Source organism: Dasypus novemcinctus, chromosome 25 (genome assembly GCF_030445035.2).
Source record: "Dasypus novemcinctus isolate mDasNov1 chromosome 25, mDasNov1.1.hap2, whole genome shotgun sequence".
Taxonomy (NCBI): Eukaryota; Metazoa; Chordata; class Mammalia; order Cingulata; family Dasypodidae; genus Dasypus; species Dasypus novemcinctus.
In genome coordinates, this window is record NC_080697.1 from 43,654,193 (window position 1) to 43,678,921 (window position 24,729).

The window sequence follows — 24,729 nt, forward strand, 5'->3', positions numbered from 1 at the left end:
TCATATATTTTTAATGCAACATTTTTGTGATTTATGTATCTTTTTTGAAAAAAAGATAATAATAAAAAAGGCCCCCTGTCCCCCCAAAAAAAGAAGTTTTGCAGACATTGAGAAAGAAGCAATAAGACCATGAACTATGGTTGGTTCTGACTGTGGCAATAAAGAAAAAGAAAGAGAAAAAGGAGAAAATGGATTTGAGTAACATTTACAGGGTAGACTTGAATAATCTGAGAAACAGTTGGATATGGGAGGTAAGGGAAAGAGGGAATTTCTGACCTGGATGACATCTTACTATTCACAAACATAGGGAACCTAGAAGTTTTTAGGGTTTTTTAAAATAAATTGCCCTTCAACCTGTTTGTTTGGGGGTTTTTTCATTGCATTTCTGAAATAGCTAAGTAGAGAAGTCTAAATGGTATTTGGAACTAAAAGTGAGCTGAATTGAGAGAGATGAACTAGAGGTAAAGATGCAAGAGTTCACAGCACTTAGATAAAGTTGTGAAAATAAATCAAGCTTAACTGGAAAACAGTGGATGTAGCACTCAATGATAATAACGTCATATTTTGAAGAAGATCTAAGCTTCGATTTGGGGTGACATAGAGGCATAAGTTGGTTCTTAGTAATTCCCAAGGCTGAAGTGCTTGTGCCCGATATTTCTCCTGAAAAAAATGTGTGGCTAGAAGAAGTGCCAACTCATTGGACTGCTTTCCAATTAGTATAAAATTGTGGAGTATTGCTTCTGGGAGCCCTTAAAATACATCTAGATATTCTTATAGGTGACATGAAACTCAAAGGTAAACCCAAACTTAAAAGTGATATCAAACCACAGACCAACTGAAGCATGTAATATCATATGGAAAGTTTTATTGGTATTTAATCCTCCTGTAAACTCTGAAATTCAAAAGTGTTCTTTACTTTACAACTAGTATCTCAAGAAAGATTTTGTCAGCCTCTGATTATCATAAATGGTGATGAAGAATTAGGCCAAAAGTAATCAAGGGAGGCCATTATCTTGGTGGCAACCTTCAGCATTATGTTAGCAGCAGAGGATCAATAGCCACTGAAATAGAAAAAATCTAATGAAGCCAAATGATCTGGAAAAAAAACACACCTTCATTGGTCTAGACCAGTATTTTTTCAACGGTTGTTCACATTTCATGAGTAAGTTATGAAATCAATTTGGGGAGTTGAGAACAATAAAAAATAAATTTAAAAAAACAAGGAAAATATCAGAGGGTATCATGCAAAGTAAGAAAAAGTTTTGATGTATGAAATGTTTGCTTCAGTTGTAGTTTCAGTTTTTATATCATAGTCATAGTATACACACAATGGATCAAAATGTCAAATATATATGTTCTTATAGATCACAGTTTTTAAAAACAGGAAAGTCACTAGCCAACTCCAATATAAAAAGAAGATAAAGTCAGACTCCTGAACAAGGGAAATGGAAGGTAAAAGTATCCCCTTCAATGAAGGAAAAATGTGCACCAAGAACATTAGGAGTATCAAGCTAGGTCCCATGTATTTTTCTTGGCTGAACCGCTGTTAGCCAAGTGGCAATACTCACTAAAAGACTGCACAAAGAACCCTTGCACTTGCACTATTATTATTTTTGACCACATGATTCCAGGGTACCCTGTGTTTTGTGAGATACTTATCATAGAATGGAGAGATGTGGTCTTAACCTCTTGTAAAGGCAAGCAATTACCAAAATAAGTGTAAATGTGGAACAATGACGAATATCATAAAGGAGATTTCCACAAAGCCATGAGAATCTGTAAAAGGAAACGTGACTCAGTTATGGATATCAGGAAAGGATTCCCCCAAAAGTGATCTGAAGGAAGAACGATAGCTATAGATCAAGGGTAGAAGGAAGAGTCCATTCAGGGCAGGGGCAGTTGAAGAGGAAATATTGGGAAACACATGTAATACCCAACTTAGTCCTTAATAACATGAACATAGGATCAAAAATCAGCTCATCATCTGCAGAAAGCCAGTAACACTAGAGAATGAGTAAAATGAATAAACTATCATTAGCCTATGGAAACAGCAGAAATAGAAAATAAGAGAGATCTAGATAAAATTCTACATACGCCTGGCAATATATTGGGCTTCATTTTGGGGGAGGTTTTGAACAACAGAGGGGTTTGATGGTGGCGGGGAGGAATACTGGCATGAGGTGTTATTGGTGGGGGGTGCATGGTTGGGAGGGAGTACTCCAGGACATATGTGCAGGGTGCATAAAAATGTTTGGATATTTTCATAGTGGTTACAGTTGGGAATGACAGCTGGGGTAGTGCTGAGTTCCTGGCCGGGTGAGCTCTGTCACATTCCCTAATGGAACAGCAACAATCCCCCAAATGCAATGGCTAAGACCAACAAGGAAGGATGGTTCAACAATGAGCCCTTGATGCTAATGACAATGCATGTGAACCTGTGTGCCTGAAATAAGAACTAGACCTAGAGCTGCAGGGTGCCTAAGAATTACCTCCTAGGAGCCTCCATGTTGCTCAAATGTGGCCAGTCTCAAAGCCAAACTCAGCATGCAAATGCATTGCCTTTCCCCCAGCATGGGACATAACTCCCAGGGATGAGCCTCCCTGGCACCGAGAGATTACTGCCAAGTACCAGCTGATGATGTGGCTGGAGAATGACCTTGAATAAAAGGGTCAACTCAGACCAGCAGAATATCTCAGCCTACATTTAATATCAGGAGTTAAAAATGCTTTTTGACTTTGAATAAAAGGAGGAAATGGAAAGGACAAATGAATTTATATGGCTATGAGTCTCCAAAAAAGAGCTGGGAGGTCATCAGAGGGGTCACCCTTATGCACATTTCAGCAGAGTCCCAGAGACAGCTAAAGTAGATACAACCCCAGGTATTGGTTCTTCTCAGGGCTACAGAGACCCACAGTTTCTATGGTCATGGCAGAGGGACTTCAGTGCCATGTCAGTTGGCCCTACTTAGGAGTTTGTGTTCCTGAGTGTGATGGAGTTAGATATGATCTTTGTTCACAAGCCTCTCCTGTCACTCTTACTGAACCTGTGGTTGGCACTGGGGTTTAGTGTATACTTAGGGGACCTGAATCTCTGGACTGTCCATGTGATAGCCAGATCCTGAGCCTCAACAGACTTGCAACTCCTATTCTCTGGTTTATTGGACTTACCCCAGCCAGCTAACAGGGAGGTGAAGAAGTCCAACCACCACACCAGAGAGTCAAACAGGAGAATTGCATCCATCATCCAAGTGGAATCTAAGAACCCTCTTGATAAAGAGGTGGAGTGGACATACCATTCCAGGGTCCACAGAATGGAGGAATAGAGTATGGATTAGAGTGGACTTACTGATATTCTATTCTGAACTATTGTGATTAGTAATGGAAGTAAATGTAGTATTGAGATGAAGAAAGTGGCCATAATAGTTCCTGAGAGTGGGGAGTGAGAAGAAGAGATGTGATGTGGGGGCATTTTCAGGACTTAGAGTTGTCCTGGGTGGTACTACAGGGACAGTTACTAGACATTGTATGTCCTCCCATGGCCCAATGGGTGGACTGGGGGAGAGTGTAAACTATAACGTGGACCATTGACAATGTAGTGCAGCAGTGCTCAGAGATGTATTCACCAAGTGAAGTGAATGTCTCATGATGATGGAGGAGGTTGTTGTTGTGGGAGGAGTGGGGTAAGGGGGGTTGAGGGTATATGGGGACCTCATTTTTTTAAGTGTAACATTTTAAAAAATAAAGAAAGAAAAAGAATTAAATTAAAAACAAAACAAAACTGTAGATCTAGCTAAGGAGATTTCCAGGCAGAGAGGTATTTTAGCTGTGAATGTAAAGAACAGGAGAGGGATGAGCTAAAGAGAAAAGCCTACAATTTTTAGACAGGATTTAGAGGAAACATAGAGGAACCAGAACATTCTAGATTGGAAAATAAAACAATTTCACATCTCCAATCTCTCAAGCTGGCAGAAATTCTCAAAATAAGAAATGTCTCAGAGATGTCTATTTTCCCCCCAAATTAATCTACAAATGTGATGAAATGTCAGTGAAAATCTCAGGAATTATAAAACTCATAAAGAGTAAAGATGTCAGGATAACCAAGACAATGTTGAAGGACAAGAAAGAGTGGGGAAAAGAGGAGAAAGAAGGGACCTGGTTTGCTAGATATCAAAATATTATGCTATATTAATTAAAACAGTATCTTGTTTACCCGGGGATAGAAAAATAAGTTAATGAAAGAAAAAGTATCCAGAAGGGGACTCCCGTGCTCCCATATATGGTCACAGAACTTGCATTACAAATCACCCGAGAAAAAAGAGATTATTCAAGAATTAGTTTTGGAACAACCAGGCACAGCCACATGAAAATAAATAAATAGATATCCTTTCCTTACTCCATTTATCAAAATATACTCCTCCTAGAGCAGAGAGTATTATATAAAAAATAAAACTTCTAAATTCTTGCCAAAGGAATCTAATAATGTTACTATAGAAAATGCTACTTAAAATGCAAAAGCACAAATCACAAACAAATAAAAAAAATTCTACATACTATCTTCAGTATATTGTCTCTAAAGAACATAAAAAGACTGCTATGGATATAAATAAATAAAGACAAATTGAAAAAAAAAGACTGCTATGGAAAAATAAAAGTTTTCATGAAGTGGAGAAACCTGACAAAAACTATCTAGCCAAGTGATCAAGGCCGACATCAAATGGGAAAAGTCAAGTTGACAGCATGCGTCCTTGATAGGACATAGAAGAATGGCACTTTACCTCTGTGATCTTCCTCTCCAAAACTCATAACCCAATCTAATCATCAGACCAATCCCAGTTGAGGGACATTCTACAAAATAACTGACAGGCATCCCTCAAACCTGTCAAGGTCATCAAAAATAAGGAAAGTCTGGGAAACAAAGCCAAAAGGAACCTAAGAGGACAGATTGGAGCCTCCAAAGTCAATGCCAAATAAGAAACAGCACCTGCTTCCAAGTCATTCACAGTCCAAAGATGGGACGGATGAAAAGCTCATAGCAGAATTTAAGGAAAATGAATATATCAAAAGGAAGGAGTGGGGAGAAATTCTTATTTCAAGGAATTCAAAAAGGAAAAGAAAAACCTGGTCTAGTTCCTTTCTGTTTTGGAGAATCAATAATGAGCATGAATCTTCTATGATCTGTATCTTTACGTTCTTGACAACACATATATATTCAAGTATTTATTGTTTGTGCGGACCAAATTATTCCTTAGAAAAGTGAGGTACATAAGGAAAGGAATCACAGCTAGTCCCTAATGGTCAACAGAGTATCAGAAGTGTCAATTTCATATTCAAAGGAAAGAATTGCTGAGTTCTGAAGAATGAAAATTTAAAAATTACCCGATAATGAATCCCTTTATTTCTTAATTATTTAGCTGTTTGTTGCTCTAACAAGGCATTACAGAGAAAGTTCATATAATACTTTAATGTTATAAATGTTACACTGGTTAACTATTTTAGGCTGGTTAACGCAAATGGCAATATTGTAAATTCTAGAAGGCATCATCTATAAGCATTTCCAGGCTCTTACTTCAAGTTTAAAAAAGCCCAGAGATTTTTGTTCTAGTAAACCAGAAAAGTAAAAGGTACTTAAAAACTTTGAAACTGTAAACTTTGCTGTAGCTATATTCAGAAACTATGAGTGGCAAATTTGTCTTCCTTATACCCCAGAACCACCTCCATCACCCAGTCTCTCCCAAGAAACTAGGACTTAAATGTCCTGCCCTGTAATTCACCCCTTTAGGATTCTTTCTGGCAATTTGTTTGAACAGGGCTTATTGCAATGGAAGAAGCGCTAGATTTGCAGACAAGCAATTTTATTTCCAATTATGGCTGTATTGCAACTAGCTGAGCAGCTTTGATCAAATATTTCAACTCTCTGAGTGTCAATCTCTTCATAAAATTAGCATAAAATTTAGCTGATGGCTGAGTGAAATGACGGATAACAAAATGTTTTGCCAACTCTTCTGGCTCTATAAACTTTAAGGAGACTAGCCTAGTCTAGTCTAGCCTAGCTCCTGAAGCCCCTGGAGAAATCACAGAACAAATAAAGATCGCAATGCAAGTGCCAGTCTGGGACTCCCCTGGGATATTGATGTGTGCACTGATTCCATCTTAGACCCAGGAAAGAGAGTCCACTTAAGAATGCCCCAAAGGTCGACTTGAGCCAAGAAGTCAGGGAACCTTTTCAAGTTACTGACTCTCTGGCAGCCTGACTTAGAACTGACTTAGAACTGACTCTCGCAGAACTGACTAAGCTCCTAGGGAATGAGACTTTCTGGGTGAACTGGGCCCAGAGAGGACCACCTGAGCAAGTCCTAGGAAAGTCCACTTCTCAGAGGCAAAAGAAGAGGACTCAGCTCTAGGAGGGTAAATTCCAAAGAGGAATGTCATGTCTATAGCTCTAAAGAAGACATTCGATCTCTAGCAGAAGGGACGCTCTCCATTTATTTTTCTTCATAAATGGGTCAGTTTTAGACACTAAGTGCTTCCTGTTGTTTTTCATATTTTGCAGATGGAGAAATCGAGGCACAGAGAAATTAAGTGACTTCACAACCGTCACAAGCTGGAGGAGACCAGGATTAGAACTTAGAAAGGACTCCTGACTCTTAAGCCTGAGTCTAGCCCGCTGAGTCACGCTGCCTCCGTTCTTAGGAGAGAAGACTTCCTGCAAGGTAAATGGTGACTTCTCCCCCTTTGGTTCTATGCAGTCTACACTGAAGCAGGACTTGCCCCTCACTTATATACAGTGAGTATATACAAAACACCAAATAGCAGTACTCACATTTCCCAACATGGAGTAAATGTCTCTTCCAGACCACCATTCTCAGCAAACTAATCCCCATCTCAGAGTATTCCTGCTGTTCCTCTTCTAAGCCCTTACTCCATTTTATTTTTACTATTCCTGTATACCTATCACCTCTTGCTCTCTGATGGTCAGATTAACTTGATCCTGAGATTTAAAAAAGAAGAAAGAGGAGTTTCTTTCATTCCTTCTCTATCTCTTAACAGATCTCCGTCCTTTCAAAGTTTCAAAGCCAATTTTCGGCAGAGAATTCTCAACCTACTTGCCTTTTTCATCTTCTCTTCACTACACTGCCCTGGAAATTTGGATGCTGTGCCTAACTTTCTCCTAAACATCTTTTTTCCTATCCACTATCTATCTCCAGAGTAAAAAATTCACAACTGTCAGAGGTGGAAGGGATTTTAAATATCAAGTAGTTCCACCTCCAGGCATCTGATATAAAGCATCTGTAAATCAACACCATAACAAAACAACTTTACCTATGCTCTACCACTTCCCAGAGGTAGTCAGAATATGAAAACCAGCAGAGTTTGTGGAATCCTCAGCCTTCATGGTTTTGTAATCACAACTTACAACCTCTTTCCTTTTCCCCTAAGAGCTCCTTTAGAACTTTCCTCCTCTCTCGCCTTCTGTTGTACTTGGTTTCTTTAGAGTCTCTTCCTATCATTTGAATAACACTTCTGTCAATAGTCTGAGTTTTTTGTTTTGTTTTGTTTTTTACCTCCTGACCTCTGAAAGCTCCTTGAGGTGAGGAGCTTGTCTTGTTTAGGAGTGTATTTCTCTCTTTGAGAAGGACATGCCTGACTATGAACAGATGACCAATAATTATCTATACAATGAAAGAATAGTTACCACAAAGTGTGATATCAAGTCATTGTACAACTCAGTACTAACAAAATCACTCCCACATATGCAGAGTACTTTACAATTTACAAAGTGCTTCCACATATTATGAGCTTTCCCACCCACCTGATCTTCATATTAAGCCTGTGAAGAAAAACAGTATTCTTATTTGATACATAATGAAACTGAGGTTCAAAAAGGTAAAGGGGTATAATAAGTGGGGAAAAAATACCTGAACAGTTATTTTTCATAATTCCCAGTCAAGCCCTTTCAACCTAAAATCCACATATGATACTCACTTAATAGTTTTCAAAACATTTCAATTTCTGAAATTTTTCTGTGTAAGACGGTAAGTTGCCTTCCCTGATTATAAGCAAAGTTAACAAATTTTGCATCTACTTGTAGGCATGAGCTTCTCTAATTTTTCTGTTCTCTATTCTTCCAGTATTTTCATCCACTAAAAATTAATTTTTAAAAAAACTGAAATTTTAAAACATATGAATCATGATGAAAATTACAAATACCTGTTTAAATGGACAGTTTTGTTAATATTTATTTGGGTCATATGATAGACAAAATATAGTTTCAGATTTATTCATGAATATAAAGCATTTTTACAACTTATTGAATCAGTTCTTTACTCACATTTGTGGATTTCATAGCCATCAAAAAAGAGCTGTGGTTTCTTTCTTCTTTTTTTTAAAATAGAGAAGTTGTGGGTTTACAGAAAAATCATGCATAAAATATGGGGTTTCCATATACCACCCTATTATTAACACCTTGTATTGATGTGGTACATTTGTTACAATTCATGAAAGCACATTTTTATAATTGTACTCTCAACTATAGCCCATGTTTAACTGAGGGTTCACCATGTTGTACAGTTGCATGGATTTTTTTAAAATTTTTATTCCAGTAACATAGATATAACCTAAAATTTCACCTTCTGAACACAAGCAAGTATATAATTCAGTGCTATTAATTACATTCACAATGTTGTACTACCATCACCAACATCCATTACCAACACTTTTCCATCATCTTAAATAGAAACTTTGTACATTTGAAGCCTTAGCTTCCTAGTTTTTACCCCTACCCCTGCCACTGGTCATGTGTATTCTAGATTTTAGCTCTATAGTTTGTGTATGTGAATTATTTCGTATCAGTGAGATCATACAATATTTGTCCTATTGAGTCTGGCTTACTTCACTCAACATGATGTCTTCAAGGTTATTCCATATTGTCTCATGTACCAGAACTTATTTCCTTTTAAGACTGCATAATATTCCATTTTGTGTATTTACACATTTTGTTCATTCATTCATCAGTTAAGGGACACTTGGGTTGCTTCTATTTTTTGCCAATTGTGAATAATGCCACTATGAACATCAGTGAGCAAATATCTGTTCAAGTCCATGCTTTTGATTTTCTGGAATTTATACCTAGAAGTGGGATTATTGGGTCGTATGGTAATTATTTACATAACTTTCTGAGGAACTACCTAAGTGTTTTCCACAGCAGCTGCTCAATTTCACATTCCCATCAACAATGAAAGAGTGTTCATTTTTCTCCACACCTTCTGCAACACTTGTAATTTTCCATTTTTTAGACAGTATCCATTCTGGTGGTATGAAATGATATTTCATTGGGTTTTGATTTGCATTTCCCTAATAGCTAATGATATTGAATATCTTTTCATGTGCTTTTGGCCATTTGTATATCTTCATGGAAGAAATGTCTTTTCATGTCTTTTGCCCATTTTTTAATTGGTTGTTTGTCTTTTGGTTGTTGAATTGAAGGATTTCTTTATATATTCTGAGTATTAAATCCTTATCAGATATGGGATTTCCAAATATTTTCTCTCATTGTATAGGTTGTCATTTTACTTTCATGATAAGCAAAGGTTTTAATTTGACAAGGTCCCACTTATCTATTTATTTGTTGTTGTTGTTTATGATTTGGGTGTAAAGTCTAAGAAACAATTGAATAACATGACATGAAGATGCCTCCTATGTTTTCTTCTAAGAGTTTTATAGTCCTGGCTCTTATATTTAGGTCTTTGATCCTTTTTTTTTTTAAATTAATTTATTGAAACATCACCCACACAAACATATATAAACAACAAGTGTATAGTAATAGTTGTGAACTTATAAAACAAACATATATAACATCATACAGGACTCTCATAACTCACCCTACCACCAACACTTTACATTGTTGTTACACCCTTTTTAACTAATGACTAAAGAACATTGTCAAAGCATTACTATGAACCAAAGTATTTTCCCCCAACCCTCCCTATTTTTATTATCTTTATGCCATTTATATATGAACATACATAAACGATTAAGTGTGTAATAAAAGTTGTGAACTTACAAAGCAAACATGCATAACATCATATAGGGGTCCCATACATCAACTCTCCACCAACACCTTGCATTGTTGTGAGATGTTTGTTATAAATTACAAAAGAATATTGTCAAAATCTTACAACTAATTATAGTTCTTATCTTATATTGGTGTGTTTTTCCCCCAACATGCCTTATTATTTTTTTAAACATATTTTTTATGACAGAAGTTGTAAACTTATAAAACAATCATGCACATATGCAGAATTCCAAGTAACACCCCTCTATCAACACACCACACTGTGGTAGAACATTTGTTACAGATAACATAATATCTGATTGTTATCATGTCCATAGTATACATCTGGCTCACATTTTCCATACTGCCCCATTTTTCAGCACAAGAAAATTATATTTTTACTGCTAACCACAATCCATAGGTCATTCGAGTTGTATTTTTCCCATGCATTTCCACCACTCCGCAGTAGTGATGTACATTTGCTCTAGCTCACAAAGGACACTCTTGCATCTATACCATCAACCACAATTCTCATCCACCTCTTGGTTTACTGTACTATTCAGTTCCTAGATTATTTTCTACCATTCTGTCAATTGGCATTTCCATCCCTAGACTATGATTTTCAATCACATCTCTATTTATAAACTAGCTATTACTATTTTTACCATCCATTCTATACATTTCCACACTTTACAGGAAAGCTAATTAAAACTTCTACATACATTAAACAACAGTAGTACATCTCAGTCCTTCTCTTATCTCCATTAAGAATCCACCACCTACAACCAGGTCTTGATGATATTTTCCTACAATTTCTTCTAGAAGTTTTATGGTTCTTGCTTTTATTTTAAGGTTTTAATCCATTTTGAATTAATTTTTGGATAAGATGTGAGATAGAGGTTCTCTTTCTTCCTTTTGGCTATATATATCCAGTTCTTTCAGCACCATTTTGCTGAATGGACTGTTCTGCCTGAGCTGTGTGGGTTTGACAGGCTAGTCAAAAATCACTTGACCATACATGTGAGGGTCTATTTCTGAGCCATCAGTTTGGTCTATGTATCTGTCTTTATGCCAGTACCATGCTGTTTTACCACTATAGCTTGGTAGTATGATATAAGGTGCAGAGATGAGGGTTCACTTTTCCTTTTATGATGTCTCTGGCTATTCAGTACCCCTTACCCTTCCAAATAAATTTGCTAATTGTGGTTTCAGTTTTTTTTTAATGCTGGTGGAATTTTTATCATGGTTGCAGTGAATCTGTATATCAATTTGAGTAGAATTGACACCTTCATGATATTTAGTCTTCTAATCAATGACCAAGGAATGTTCTTCCAGCTATTGAGGACTTTTTTGATTTCTTTTAACATTGGGTTGTAGTTTTCTGAATACAAGTGCTTTACATCATTGGTTAAGTTTATTCCTGACTACTTGAGTTTTATCTGTCATATTTTTATTTTCACCATTCTTTTTACACTTTTAATTACTTTTATTGATATAATCTTAATTTCTAGACTCTCTTCCAGGCCGCTCTCTCCTGTCTTTTCTTTTCAGGCTCTAGCACACCCTTTAGTATTTCCTGAAAATCTGGTCTCTTGCTTAGACATTCTCTCACTTTCTGTTTATCTGTGAATATTCTAATCTTGCCCTCATTTTTGAAAGACAGTCTTGCTGGATATAAAATTCTTGGCTGGAAGTTTTTCTCTTGTAGTATCTTACATATATCAGACCACTGTCTTCTGGCCTCCATGGTTTCTGCTGAGAAATCAGCACTTAAACTTATTGGGTATCCCTTATATGTTATGCATTACTTTTCTCTTGCTGTTCTCAAAATTCTCTCTTTGTCTTTGACATGCGACATTCTGATTCATATGTGTCTTGGAGTTGGTCTCTTCTGATTTTTTCAGATGGGAGTACGTTATGCTTCTTGGACAGAAATACCTATGTCCTTCAATAGGGTTGGGAAATTTTCTAACATTATTTCTTTAAATATTTGTTCTGCCCTTTTTCCTTCTCTTCTCTTTCTGGGACACCCATAACATGTACGTTTGCACATCTCTGACTGTTGTTTAATTCCCTGAGACCTTGTTCAATTTTTTCCATGCTTTTCTTCATCTCTTCTTTTGTATGTTCACTTTCAGAGGCCATTTTTTCAAGCTCACCAATCCTTTCTTCTCCTTCCTCAAGTCTGCTATTACATGATTCCAATGTTTTTTTAATTTCATTTATAGCACCTTTCGTTCCCATAAGATCTGCTTTTTTTCTATGCATGCTTTCAAATTCTTCTTTGTGCTCATCCATGTCTTCTTAATATCCTTAATCTCTTTAGCCATCTCGTTGAATTTATTAAGGAGATTTGTTTGAACATCTTTGATTAGTTGTCTCAACTCCTTTATGTCATCTGGAGGCTTATCTTTTTCCTTTAACTGGGCCATAGCTTCCTGTTTCTTGGTAGAGATTGTAATTTCTAGTTGGTGTTTTGGCATCTGGATTACTAGAGTATTTATTCTGGGTGCAGTTTTTCTCTTTAGTTTAGGACTTCCTGCCCTTTTTCCCTTGCTTGTTGTGAAGTAGGAGCCAAGGATGTAATTGGTGCTATAAACTGTGGAGGCTCAAGCTGCCTTCATTGCCCCAGGGCTCCCGGCCTCTTTCTGACTTGGACAGGCTCAAACTTTAGCTGTTCTCAGGATTATACTTTAGCCCGCTGAATTTTACTCATCAGTAGCTGAAGTTGGTGCCCAACTGTCTCTTCCTCCCCATTTTTGGAAAGTGGTGTTTTCAAATCCAGCCACAGAACAGCTCCTGGGTTGGCTTGCTTTGCCAAAGTAGAATAATCATTGGCCTTTGAGGTTTGGCTGGTAATTTCCCTGATAGGCTGGTGCAGGTCCCCCCAGCCTACTCCCTGCCAGAGGTGGGGCTGAGGCCTAGGCTAGAACTGCAATCTGACCCAGATGGAAAGAAGCCGGTCCCCACCAGCACTGGGATCCTCAGTCCACCCTGCTTCCCCTCATGCCAGGCACAGAGTTCCCATTTTTGGGAAGTGGTACTTTCAATTCGAGCCATGGAACAGCTCCAGAGGCAGCTTGTGTCTCCAGTGGAGGATGGGCACTATCCTCTGGGGCGTGGAGCCTCTACTTATGAGTCTTCTCTGCAGACGGGCAGTCTCCTCCTTTCACTCGCCCAAGGATGTTGCAGGATGCTCATCTGGCCTCCTGGAGCCCCCAAACAGGTGCTTCAGCTAGCTCCAGAGAGTTCTGGGTGTTTGCTAACTGCCATGTAGCAGGAGCTGACTCTAGGCACTCCTTACTCTGCCACCATCTTACTCTCTCTCCTCCTATGATTCATTTTGAGTTGATTTTTGTATATGGGTATAAGATAGGGATCCTATTTCATTCTTTTGCATATGGAGATACAGTTTTGCCAGAAACATTTGTTGAAGAGACTATTTTTTCCCAATTGACTGGTCTTTACCCCCTTGTCAAAATCAGTTGGTCATAAATATAATGATTAATTTCTGAATTCTCAATTCAATTCCCTTAGTCTATAAGTCTGTCCTTGTACCGGTACCATACTGTTTGGATTACTGTCACTTTGTAGTAAGTTTTAAGATTTGTAACTATGAGTCCTCCAACCTCATTCTTCTTTATCAAGACACCTTTACCTATTTAAGACTGTTTCCCTTCCATACAAATTAGATGATTGGCCTTTCCATTCCTGCAAAGAAGGCTGCTGGAACTTTGATTGGGGTTGACTTGAATCTGTAAATTTTGGGGGGCAGAATTGACATCGTAACAATAGTTAAGCTTCCAAACTAAGAACATGGAAAGCCCATCCATTTATTTAATTCTTCTTTGATTTATTTTAGCAATGCCTTGTAGTTTTATATTCTTTACATATTGGACTCAATTTATTCTTAGATGTTTAATTATTTCACTGGTTATTGTAAACATAATTTTTTCTTGATTCCTTCTTCCTATTGTTCATTGCTAGTTTATAGACACACTACTGATTTTGGGGTATTGATCTTGTGCCCTACCACTTTAATAGTCTATACTGACCATTAGAGTGAGAAACAAGAATAACATAATCAGTCAAAAGATTAAATCAATATTGAACAGAATCACAAAATGACAGAAAACTAGAACAGTCTTACATACAAACTCACCAACACGTAGCTCATGACTGGAAAACCCCAAATCACCACCCAATACCAGAGTCTTGATTGAAAACACCTGTGCAGAGCACCCTCTACCAGGGTGGAACTTCAACTGGCCTGCCCAGGGACTGTCCTTTTCATTGAGCTCATCATCAATGAACTTGTTACTATAGATGCCAACTTGTGGACACTGTCTCCATTCCTGAGGAATTAGCCAGCCTCCTCAGGAAGGAACACAACATCCTCCAGGCAGTACATTTCAAGGTTTATGCATCAGTACCCAAGAAAGTGGCCAGCTTTCCCAGAGAGGAGTGCAATACTCCCTGGAATGTATCCTATCTGTTCTTATTTGTTACAAAATATCCCCCAGTGTGCCCACTGTTCTAGTTCTCATCATTCCTCCTGAAATATGAAGAGTCTGAACAGTAAAAGATTGGTTTACTGATTAACAAAGTATCCTGCATTATGTTTCACTTTTAGGTTTGAATAACACTCACTAAATTTTTTTCCATTACATACTCCTGGTACTCTAAGTGTTTTTAACAAGAAGATGTGCTGAATTTTGTCAAATGCCTTTTCTGCATCAATTGCAATGATCATGTGGCATTTTTGCTTTCATTCTTTCAATGTGGTGCATTACATTAATTGATTTTCTTATGTTGAGCCACCCTTGCATACGTGGGATAAATCCCATGTAATTGTGATGTATAATTCTTTTAAGGTGTTATTGGATTCAGTTTGCTAATATTTTGTTGAGGATTTTTGCTTCTCTGTTCATGAGAGATATTGGTCTGTAATTTTATTTCCTCATATGTTTTTTTTAAGATTTATTTTATTTGCTTATTTCTCCTAACCCCTTTGTTTATACTGGCTGTGTCTGTTTGTCTTCTTTGTTTCTTTAAGAAACACCAGGAACTGTACTCAGGACATCTAATGTGGGAGGGAAGTGCCTAATTGCTTGAGCCACCTCCCTTCACTGCTTTATTCTGCCTCTCATTATGTTTTCCTTCCTGTATCTCTAGTTGCATCATCTTGTGGTGTCAGCTTACCATGCCTGCCTGTCATACCATTCACTGTCTTCTTTAGGAGGCACCAGGAACTGAACCAGGACCTCCCATGTGATAGGCGGGAGCCCAGTCATTTGAGCCACATCTGCTTCCCTTCTCATGTTATCTTTATCTGGCTTTGGTGTGAAGGCAATATTTGCCTCATAGAGTGAATTAGAGAGTGCTCCATCCCCTTCAATTTTTTGGAAGACTTTAAGCAGGGTATGTTAATTCTTCCTGGAATGTTTGGTAGAATTCTCCTGTGAAGCTATTAAGTGCAGGGCTTTTCTTGGTTGGGGTGGTGCTTTTGATTACTGATTCAATCTCTTTACTCATCAATGGTTTGTTGAGATCTTCTATTGCTTCATGAGTCAGTGTAGGTAGTTTGTGTGTTTCTAGGAGTTTGTTCATTTCATCTAGATTATCCAATTTGTTGGCATAAAACTGGTTGTTCATAGCATCCTCTTAGAGTCCTTTTTCTTTCTGTGATGTACATAGTAATGTCTCCCTTTTCATTTCTGATTTAAGTTATTTGTGTCCTTTCCTTTTTTTCATTGTCAGTATATCTAAAGGCTTGTCAATTTTATTGCTCTTTTCAAAGAACCAACTTTTAGTTTTATTGGCTCTATTTGTCTGTTTTTTCCCTCTCTCTTTTATTTCCACTCTAATCTGATTTCCTTTTGTTCTTCTGCTTGCTTTGGGTTTAATTTGTTCTCCTTTTCCTAGATCCTCTAATTTTGAGATAAGATCTCTGATTTGAGATCTTTCTTTTTTAATGAAAGCATTTAGAGCCATAAATGGCTCTCACAGAACTTCTTTTGCTGAATCCTATAAGTTTTGATATGTAGTATTTTCATTTTTATTCACCTCAAGATTTCCCTTACAATTTCTAATTTCCCTTTGCATTTCTTCCTTGGTCAGAAGTACATTGTTTAATTTCCACAAATTTTTTAATTTTCCATTTCTCCTGTTGTTGAATTCTAGCTTTATTCCATTGTGGTTGGAGATAATACATTGTATGATTTTAATTTTTTTTCATTTACTGAGTCTTTTTTTGTGACCTAAGATATATTTTATACTGGAGATGATCCATTTGCACTAGAAAAGAATGTGTTTCTGTTGCTATTGGGTGACATGTCCTATATATGTCTGTGATGTCTAGTTTGAGTATCATTCAAGTCTTGTATTTCCTTAGTGATCTTCTGTCTAGATGTTCTATCCATTATTAAAAGTGGAGTATTTAAGTCTACTACTATTAATGTAGAACTGTTCATTTCTCCTTTCAATTCTGATAGTATTTGCTTCATATATTTTGGGACTTTGGGGTTATAAATAATTATATATATATTTAATTGTTATGTGTTTTGTTGAATTGACTCTTTTATCAGTATATAATGACCATCTTTGTCCCTTGTAACAATTTGACTTAAAGTCTCTTTTATCTGTTATTAATATAGCTAACCAAGCTCTCTTTTAGTACTACTTGCATAGTTTATTTTTTCCATCCTTTCCCTTTCAAACTACTTAGATCTTTGAGTTTAAGATGAGTCTCTTATAAACAACTGGTCATGCTTTTCTATACATTTTGCCAATCTCTGACTTTTGACTGAAGAGTTTAATTCATTTACATTTAAAGTAATTACTGATAACACAGGACTTTATTCTACCATTTTCCTCTATAGTCACTGTAAGTCTTATACCTTTTTTGTGCCTCAGTTATTCCATTAATGCTTATTTTCATATGTATTTGATTTTTTGTATTGTATGATACTGTGTCTCTTCTCATTTCTTTCTGGATATATTTTTCATGTATCTTCCTTGTGGCTACCGTGGGGTTGAAATTTAACATCCTAAATATATAATAATCATATTTTATCTAATACTAACTTCACTTCAGTAGCATATGCATACACTCTTCCTATACCCCTCCATCCACTCACCTTATTTTGTACTTGTTACAAATTATATCTTTGCACATTGTATGTCCAAAATCATAGCTTCATCATAGCTTTTTATGCTTTTGCATTTTAGCACCTGTAGGAAATAAGAAATTGAGGTACATACAAAAAAATTGCAATACAATAGTATTAGCATTTATAATTACCAATATGGTTATCTGTACTGGAAGTCTTCAGTTGTAACTGTCAGCTTCCACCCCAAATAAATACCCTTTATAAAAGCCAACAGATTTCTGGCACTTTGCATCAGCCCCCTTTTGGCTGACTAATACACTTGGTTACCTCTGGGTGATGAAATTGGCTGAAAGGAGAGGGCAATTATTGCTTTAGCATTTTCCCCTTAGCATAGTTTGATATACTACTGTGTGCATTCCTCTCCAATTTTTTTCAATCTGATAATGTAAAAGAAGGAAAGAAAAGAAAAGCAAGCATTGTTAAGACTTGAGGTTATCAGCAGGGAGTCATTCTGGATTCTTAAACTAGAATATGCCATGATGGAAATGAGATGATAGTATTAGAGCTATAAACAGTAATCGATTGACAAGGAGGCAGTCTAGGGATGGGAAGAGTAGTCAGACAACTACTGCAATAATTCAGCCTTACTAGAGTAAGGATTTGAACTAATGTGGTACCCAGGGAAGAGGAAGGAACAGTCAAAACAAAAACAAAGAAACAAAAAACAATAAAACTTAGAATCTGATAAATAATTTCATACAGGAATGAAGAAAAGGCAAAAAATCAAATATTATTTTAACATTTAAGAGTGAAAGAATGATTACTTCATTTCTTCCAAAAATGAGTTGCGGCTGGGGTTTGTTTAACCCCAACGCTGACGGGGGGGTCTGGAGGGGTCAGGCTAGACCGCAGCGGCGTCTGAGGCTGCGGCAGACAGCCTCAGAGGGGCTCTCAGGTGTGGAGGACGCACGGCAAGGGGAGGAAGAATGCCGCGGAGACCAGGTCTATGCGCAAGTCTGGTTTATTGCGGAAGGGGACACAGCTTTATAGGGTTAGGGACTGCGTGGAGGGATTTGATAGGTGTGGGCGGGTACTGCTTCCTGATAGGTGAATGTAAGCGGTTGCTAGGCAGAGGGCTGGCTGAGAGGTTTGGGATAGGGGAGGGGAAAGGGGAAGTGAGAGCTGGCCGGATGTTGGGCTAGGCGGGAGACAGAAAGGGGGAGGGCGGTGCCGGCCAGCCGCTAGCAGCAAAGGCCTAGTCAGGCGTAGTCACCTTATCTAGGCTCAGTGGGCAGAGGCGGTATCACCTCTTGCTGCACTGTTTGCTACTGTGGCAAGCCGGGCGCCCTTCCTCCCACAATGAGTATTGAAATTTACTGGAGTGAAGCTGAGATTTTATAAGATCACTCTTCAGTAGATGCTTACAAACTGATGGAGGCAATGAAATTTTACCATAATACAGAGAAATAAATGATTAATAAAGAATTTTTCAGATGCTATGGGAGAATAGAAGTGAGAACAATTAGTAATGGTGTGATAGAAAGAAATTATATGGTTCAGCAAGGGGCCTATATTGGAAAGAAATGTGAATATGGTTTTAAAATAAATTAAATCTGAGATAGGCACTCTAAGCAGCTAGAAATGTAGAATCAGAGGTTTAAGGGAGAATTTAGGGTAAAAGATGCTGGTTGAGATTCATCACGGTAGAGGTAATAATGGAGAGAGAAAGGTGAGTATAAACATGGTAGCAGTGGACTCAGAATAGAACACTGACTGTTAAAACCAGTGTATGAAATCAGGAAGATGCTAATTTGTGGGGAAGGAGGGAGTTTGAGGGATGAGAACTGAATAGGCTTTGAGCATTTGGGAAATAGGTCACTGGTGATTGCTGAAAAAATTATTTTAGAAGTCATATCAGGTCAGTATGCAAACTCCATAATAGACAGAGTTTGGCAGCAAACGAAAAAGAGAAATATGACATTTGCTAAAAGGTCAACAGAAACAAAAGTTTTTTACAATGGAGGGGATCTGAACTTAACCAAAAGCAAAAGGGTAAAGAGCAGATTGAATATGTTGGAAAGAAAACTTAGATATGAAGACAAGCCCTCAAAAGTCACCTTTTTTGGAAATTAGTAAAATCCTCAATGGACTGGGGAGGTAGACTATTGTAATGGCCATGAACAGAGGGAAGCAGATGTGGCTCAAGCATTTGAGCAACCGCTTCCCACATGGGAGGTCCTGCGTTCGGTTCTGGTGTCTCCTAAAAACAAAAACAAACAATAAGCAAAATAAATAAAAAAGGGGGAGCTGATGTGGCTCAGTGGTTGAGCACAGCCGCCTCCCACATACGAACTCCCAGGTTCAATCCCCAGCCCCAGTGCCTTAAAAAAATAGAGCTTTGGAATCTGGGTGTGAATTCTAGCTCTGGTGTTTTTACTAGCCTGTGAAATCTTGGGCAAAGTTGCCCAACATTTTAAAGCCTGTTTCCTTGTCTGTAATGTAGAAACAATAATAGATCCACCCACACAGGGTTTTTGTAAGACATAAGAGAGATAATATGTAGTAAGGACAGACACAACAAGCAGGAACTGGAAGAACTCAGGAATAGATAGTTATGAGATTACCGATGAGAGGAAGAGTTACAGAGGGAGGCATCTTACTCAAAGACCAACACTGGCTGGAAGGGGATATCCAATTAGGCACATGCATCAGATAAGCATGAGTGACTCAGTTAGATGGCTCCACTCTGTTTTTGTAAAGATAATAGCAGGGCCATTTACTGAGAGAGGAGAATAGTGGAGATGGTGCAGATCTCCAGGAGAGCATGTCTCCATTAGCCTTTAAAGAGGTTGTGGCCTAGACTGTAAAATAGGCAAGTGTTTGCAGAGGAAGTCTAAGGGTCATCCAAGGACCAGGTGGCTACACATCAGGGTACATGTACAGAGCTGTGCCCTTTCTTCCAACACATGCTCGGTGCAGTGTGTGCGAAGGAAAGTATTGGTTCTGCCTCTTTGCTTGCTTCTATCATAGCCTGAGCTATAGCACTGGATGTCAAAAGTTCTAAACTTCTGGATCTGTACCAAAGCATATTTGGACCAAAAGGACCAGGCCTATCAATAGGTACTATCACTCAAATTTAGAGTTTAAAATCATTCTTTCAAACACTTTCAGAGCTATTTCATTTGATTCTGCCAACATCCCTGGGATGTGCATGGTACTAATATCCACATTTTTATAGTTGAGAAAACTGAGGCATATCGAGATTAGATAAATTGTCTCAGATTATACAGTCAAGAAGAGACAAATAAAGGATTGGCCTAGGGAGTTTAGCTCCAGAGCCCAAGTATTTAACCACTGTTCTATACTGCCTTTTATAATATCCTACAATAATTTTTATATTTCAGCATTTATTTCACCTTGTCTCATGTAACAATTTGTTGTTGAGTGTCCATCTTCTTCCTTAATTTACCAACTATTTAAGAATTTCTTATTTATAAGAAATAGTGCTAGGTTCTTCAAGAAAATCATATCATTCAATTCCTTCAATTAACCAGTGAGATAAGTAGGAATTTTATACATGAGAGAGCTGAGATTTATATTGGTTAATTTGTCTAGCATTGCACAGTTAGTAAATGTGGAGCCAATATTCAAACTGTAGGCCATCTGCCTCTGAAAATACACTCCTTTTTACCAGAGTGCACATGGAAATGTGCATCTAACGTGATCAGATGATGGGAATACTTGCTGACATGGAGGAGTCTAAAAATATCAAGACATTTTAATCTGGAAAGCCAGAGGATTCTAGGGATATGGCAACACACCTATAAAACTGTGATAGGCAAACCGAGACATTTAGAAACCTCACTATACCATGAGACTGCGTGCTCCGTTTCCATACATCCCCCTCAGATAGGCAGCTATTTGACATTTGTTGAGTGCCCGCTCTGTGTATGGCACTCGGGGAAGTACCAGAGATACGAGCAGGAGTTGACATGATCTCTACCATAGAGACTTTACATAAATAATTGTTTTAGATAGATTACAATGATTTATTGAAGGCATGTATAAAGTCTTTTTATCAAACCGCTGAACAAAAGTTCATATGAGAGACACATAAATGATTTCTGGGAGAAATTGGCATATTCTGAACTGTTGGCATTTTTGGCAATAGTATAGTTCAGTTCTCTGAAGTCACCCACCTGGGGACTCTGCTACCACCCGAAGTCTTGATTAATGGATCTTAAGTCTTGAGACCCAGGATAGAATGCTATTCCCTTGAAAATTATATAAAATGTGGCTAGAGTTCACATATTTTACATCTGGCTTCTTCATGATTTAAAGGCCTTAGGATTTAGATGCTCTGCTTTGTTTTCCTTAGACTCAGTTATACTCAAGGCTAAAAAGCACTGGACAAGGAGCAGGAAGATCCAGGGAGTAGGACTCATTCTACACTCACCCCTGTCTGCAGCCTTGAAATAAGTCAGAAATCATGGCTGGCCCCAGTCTTCTGACTTGGCTTGGACCAGATCAAGAGCAACAATGTCAAATACCCAGAGAAAGTGGGCCGTTGTTATAAACTAGGGAAATGGAGTAGATTTAAGACCTTAGAGGGAAACGGACTTGGCCCAGTGGTTAGGGCGTCCGTCTACCACATGGGAGGTCCAAGGTTCAAACCCCGGGCCTCCTTGACCCATGTGCAGCTGGCCCATGCGCAGTGCTGGTGCGCGCAAGGAGTGCCCTGCCACGCAGGGGTGTCCCCCGCGTAGGGGAGCCCCACGCGCAAGGAGTGTGCCCCGTAAGGAGAGCCGCCCAGCGCGAAAGAAAGTGCAGCCTGCCCAGGAATGGCGCCGCCCACACTTCCCGTGCCGCTGACGATACAACAGAAGCGGACAAAGAAACAAGATGCAGCAAATAGACACAAAGCACAGACAACCGGGGGAGGGGGGGAATTAAATAAATAAATAATCTTTAAAAAAGAAAAGACCTTAGAGAAGAGTGGGGTCTGCAGTACAAGAGAACACATATCGTTCCCAAAGGACGTGTTATACTTAACTCTTGCCAACTGTGACCAAGAGAAATTCAGTGCCAGTGTTTGCAGATTGTCATATTTTTTCACCAAAATCTGAAATCCATATTTTTAAAGCCTCTAGATTTTTAAATGATGGTTCAGTTTTTCAAATATTGTGACCCAACAGAACAATCCATGGACTGGATCCTAGCTCCCTGCCAATGAGATTGTGTAGGTCATTCCCTAGTCCTAAAATTGTATGATTATATGTGTTTCCTGCCAGAACTTGCTGTCAGAGTAAAGCAACGGAAAAGCTCTGAAAACCACATTCATGTTCAGAAAATATGATTTTTAAATGCAAATACAAGTTTATATTCTTACATTTGCAATTGGGGCCAGAAGTGTAACAGCCGTTTTACCAAAAAAAAAAAAACTTAGAATTTGGATGGTATCTGATTTGGTGTTTCAGCGAAAGTTCTGGAAATGGGTGCTTTCCCAGCTCAACTATTCTTCTACAGTTAAAAGTAATTACCACACTGTGATTATAAACACAGTGGTAAAATATGAAATAAACTTTCAATTTGTTTGGTTGTTAACTCTTACTGTCAACCAATAAAGCTTCAAAATAGCTCCAAGTTGTCCATGGATCACCACTGACAATCTCTTGGTTAGCAGCTACTTGACCCAACTGGGACAAACTACAAAAACAGATTCCAAAGTAAATTAAAGTCTCTCTTTTCTTTTTTTTATAAAACTTATCCCAAAATTCTTTTTCACAGGTATTTTGGTGTTTATCAACTTTAATGATAGAGAAGAAAAACTGAGAAACTCATCTTTAATGAATATGAAATGGTTAGATCATCTCTTATTGGAATAAAATCATGGAGCATTTTTTTCGTTAAAATATGACCACTGCCTTGATTACCCTGTAGTTATTTCTGAAGCTTTTTAAACTTTGTTTTAGTTTTAAAGTGCTTTCAAATTTCCCATTAGATTCTCAAGCTAAAATTTAGTTGTAAAGAATCACTCAGATGAAGGAAACCCAAGATTTCATTAAAACAAAATTTCTGTGGTTTCTTTGGAAATTGTGAAGTCTCTTCATAATGTTTAAGTTCCCCTTCTGGTCTAAAATCAAATGATTGCATGCAGCATGACAGCATTCAACTTTACCTTCCATGGATACTGACCTAACTGTGACATACCCATCATGCTTGTAAGAAGAAATTTATCTCTTTGGTTGCATGTAAAGAGAATAGTCTCTTGCATCTTTTTAATTATGAGTTTTTAAAAACTATAATAAAGTTATTAATAAATAGTAATTTACAATGCAGGGAAGTGGATTTGGCTCAACTGATAGAGCATCCAGCTACCACATGAGAGGTCCAGGGTTCAAACCCAGGGCCTCCTGGCCCATGTGGAGCTGGCCCATGCGCAGTGCTGATGCACACAAGGAGAGCCATGCCGCACAGTGGTGTCCCCTGTGTAGGGGAGCCCCACGTGCAAGGAGTGAGCCCCAAAAGGAGAGCCGCTCCATGCGAAGAAAGGTGCAGCCTACCCAGGAGTGGCACCACCCACACGGAGAGCTGATGCAGCAAGATATCACAACAAAAAGAGACACAGATTCCTGGCACCTCTAATAAGAATACAAGCAGACACAGAAGAACACACAGTGAATGGACACAGAAAGCAGCAACTGGGGGGGAAGGGAAGGGAAGAGAAATAAAAAATAAATAAATACATAAATAAAACAAAATAACAATGCAGCTAACCAAGAGAAGCATTACATCATTGTAATTCTTTCGTTCACTCATTCATCCATTCATTCACTCAATTAAACAAAGTTTGCAGGGCCCTACAGACCGGACACCTTTCTATTACAGTGTGTATGTGTCTAAAAAGAGAAGATGCTTTTTTAACATTATTTTCCTACTTTCAAAAGAATAAGGACTAAGTGCCAACTCTGCCACTTGTGAACTGTGAGCACACCAGCCCTGAAAACCACACCTCTAGCCCAGCACTCAATCCATAACAGCAGGCAACAAAGAGTTGGGGTTAAGAGTATGGACTTTGGAGCTATAGGTTCAAGTTCTGGCTCTGCTACATACTAGCTGCATGTTACCTTACCTAGCCAAGTTATTAAACTTTCTGTGCCTCAGTTTCCTTTACTGAGGTTTTGGGGGAACCAAATGGGTTAATATATAAAGCACTTAGAAGGACAAGCCCTATATGTGTTTACTACCATTATTATTATGTAGATGCTAACTAAATATTTCTTAATTGAATGAATAAACCACAGTTTCTACTGAAAAATAATGGAGATAATATGTACCTTAGATTGTTGTTGTAACGATTAATGAGTTTCTCAGAATCCACAAGATTGGGGAAGGAATGATGAACTAGAGTAGACTTACTGTTTTTTACTATGTACTTACTGCTATTCTAGCAATGGAAGAATTTTTATCATTGATGTAGAGGCAGTGGCCACCAGAGGTTCTGAGGGGAGCGAGAGGGAAAAATAGTTATAATATGGGGGCATTTTTGGGACATTGGAACTGTTC

The 24,729-nt window shown here is 38.1% G+C and overlaps 1 protein-coding gene across 50 annotated transcripts in view; it reads left to right on the forward strand.

The window, feature by feature from the left end:
• MYT1L (myelin transcription factor 1 like) overlaps positions 1 to 24,729 on the forward strand; it is a 616,195-nt gene that overhangs the window by 362,729 nt on the left and 228,737 nt on the right. For all 50 annotated transcript variants that reach the window (XM_058287946.2, XM_058287952.2, XM_058287963.2 and 47 more), the window contains exon 5: positions 6,551 to 6,710. The gene's annotated coding sequence lies outside the window, so the exon portion shown is untranslated. The remainder of the gene's footprint in view (positions 1 to 6,550; positions 6,711 to 24,729) is intronic.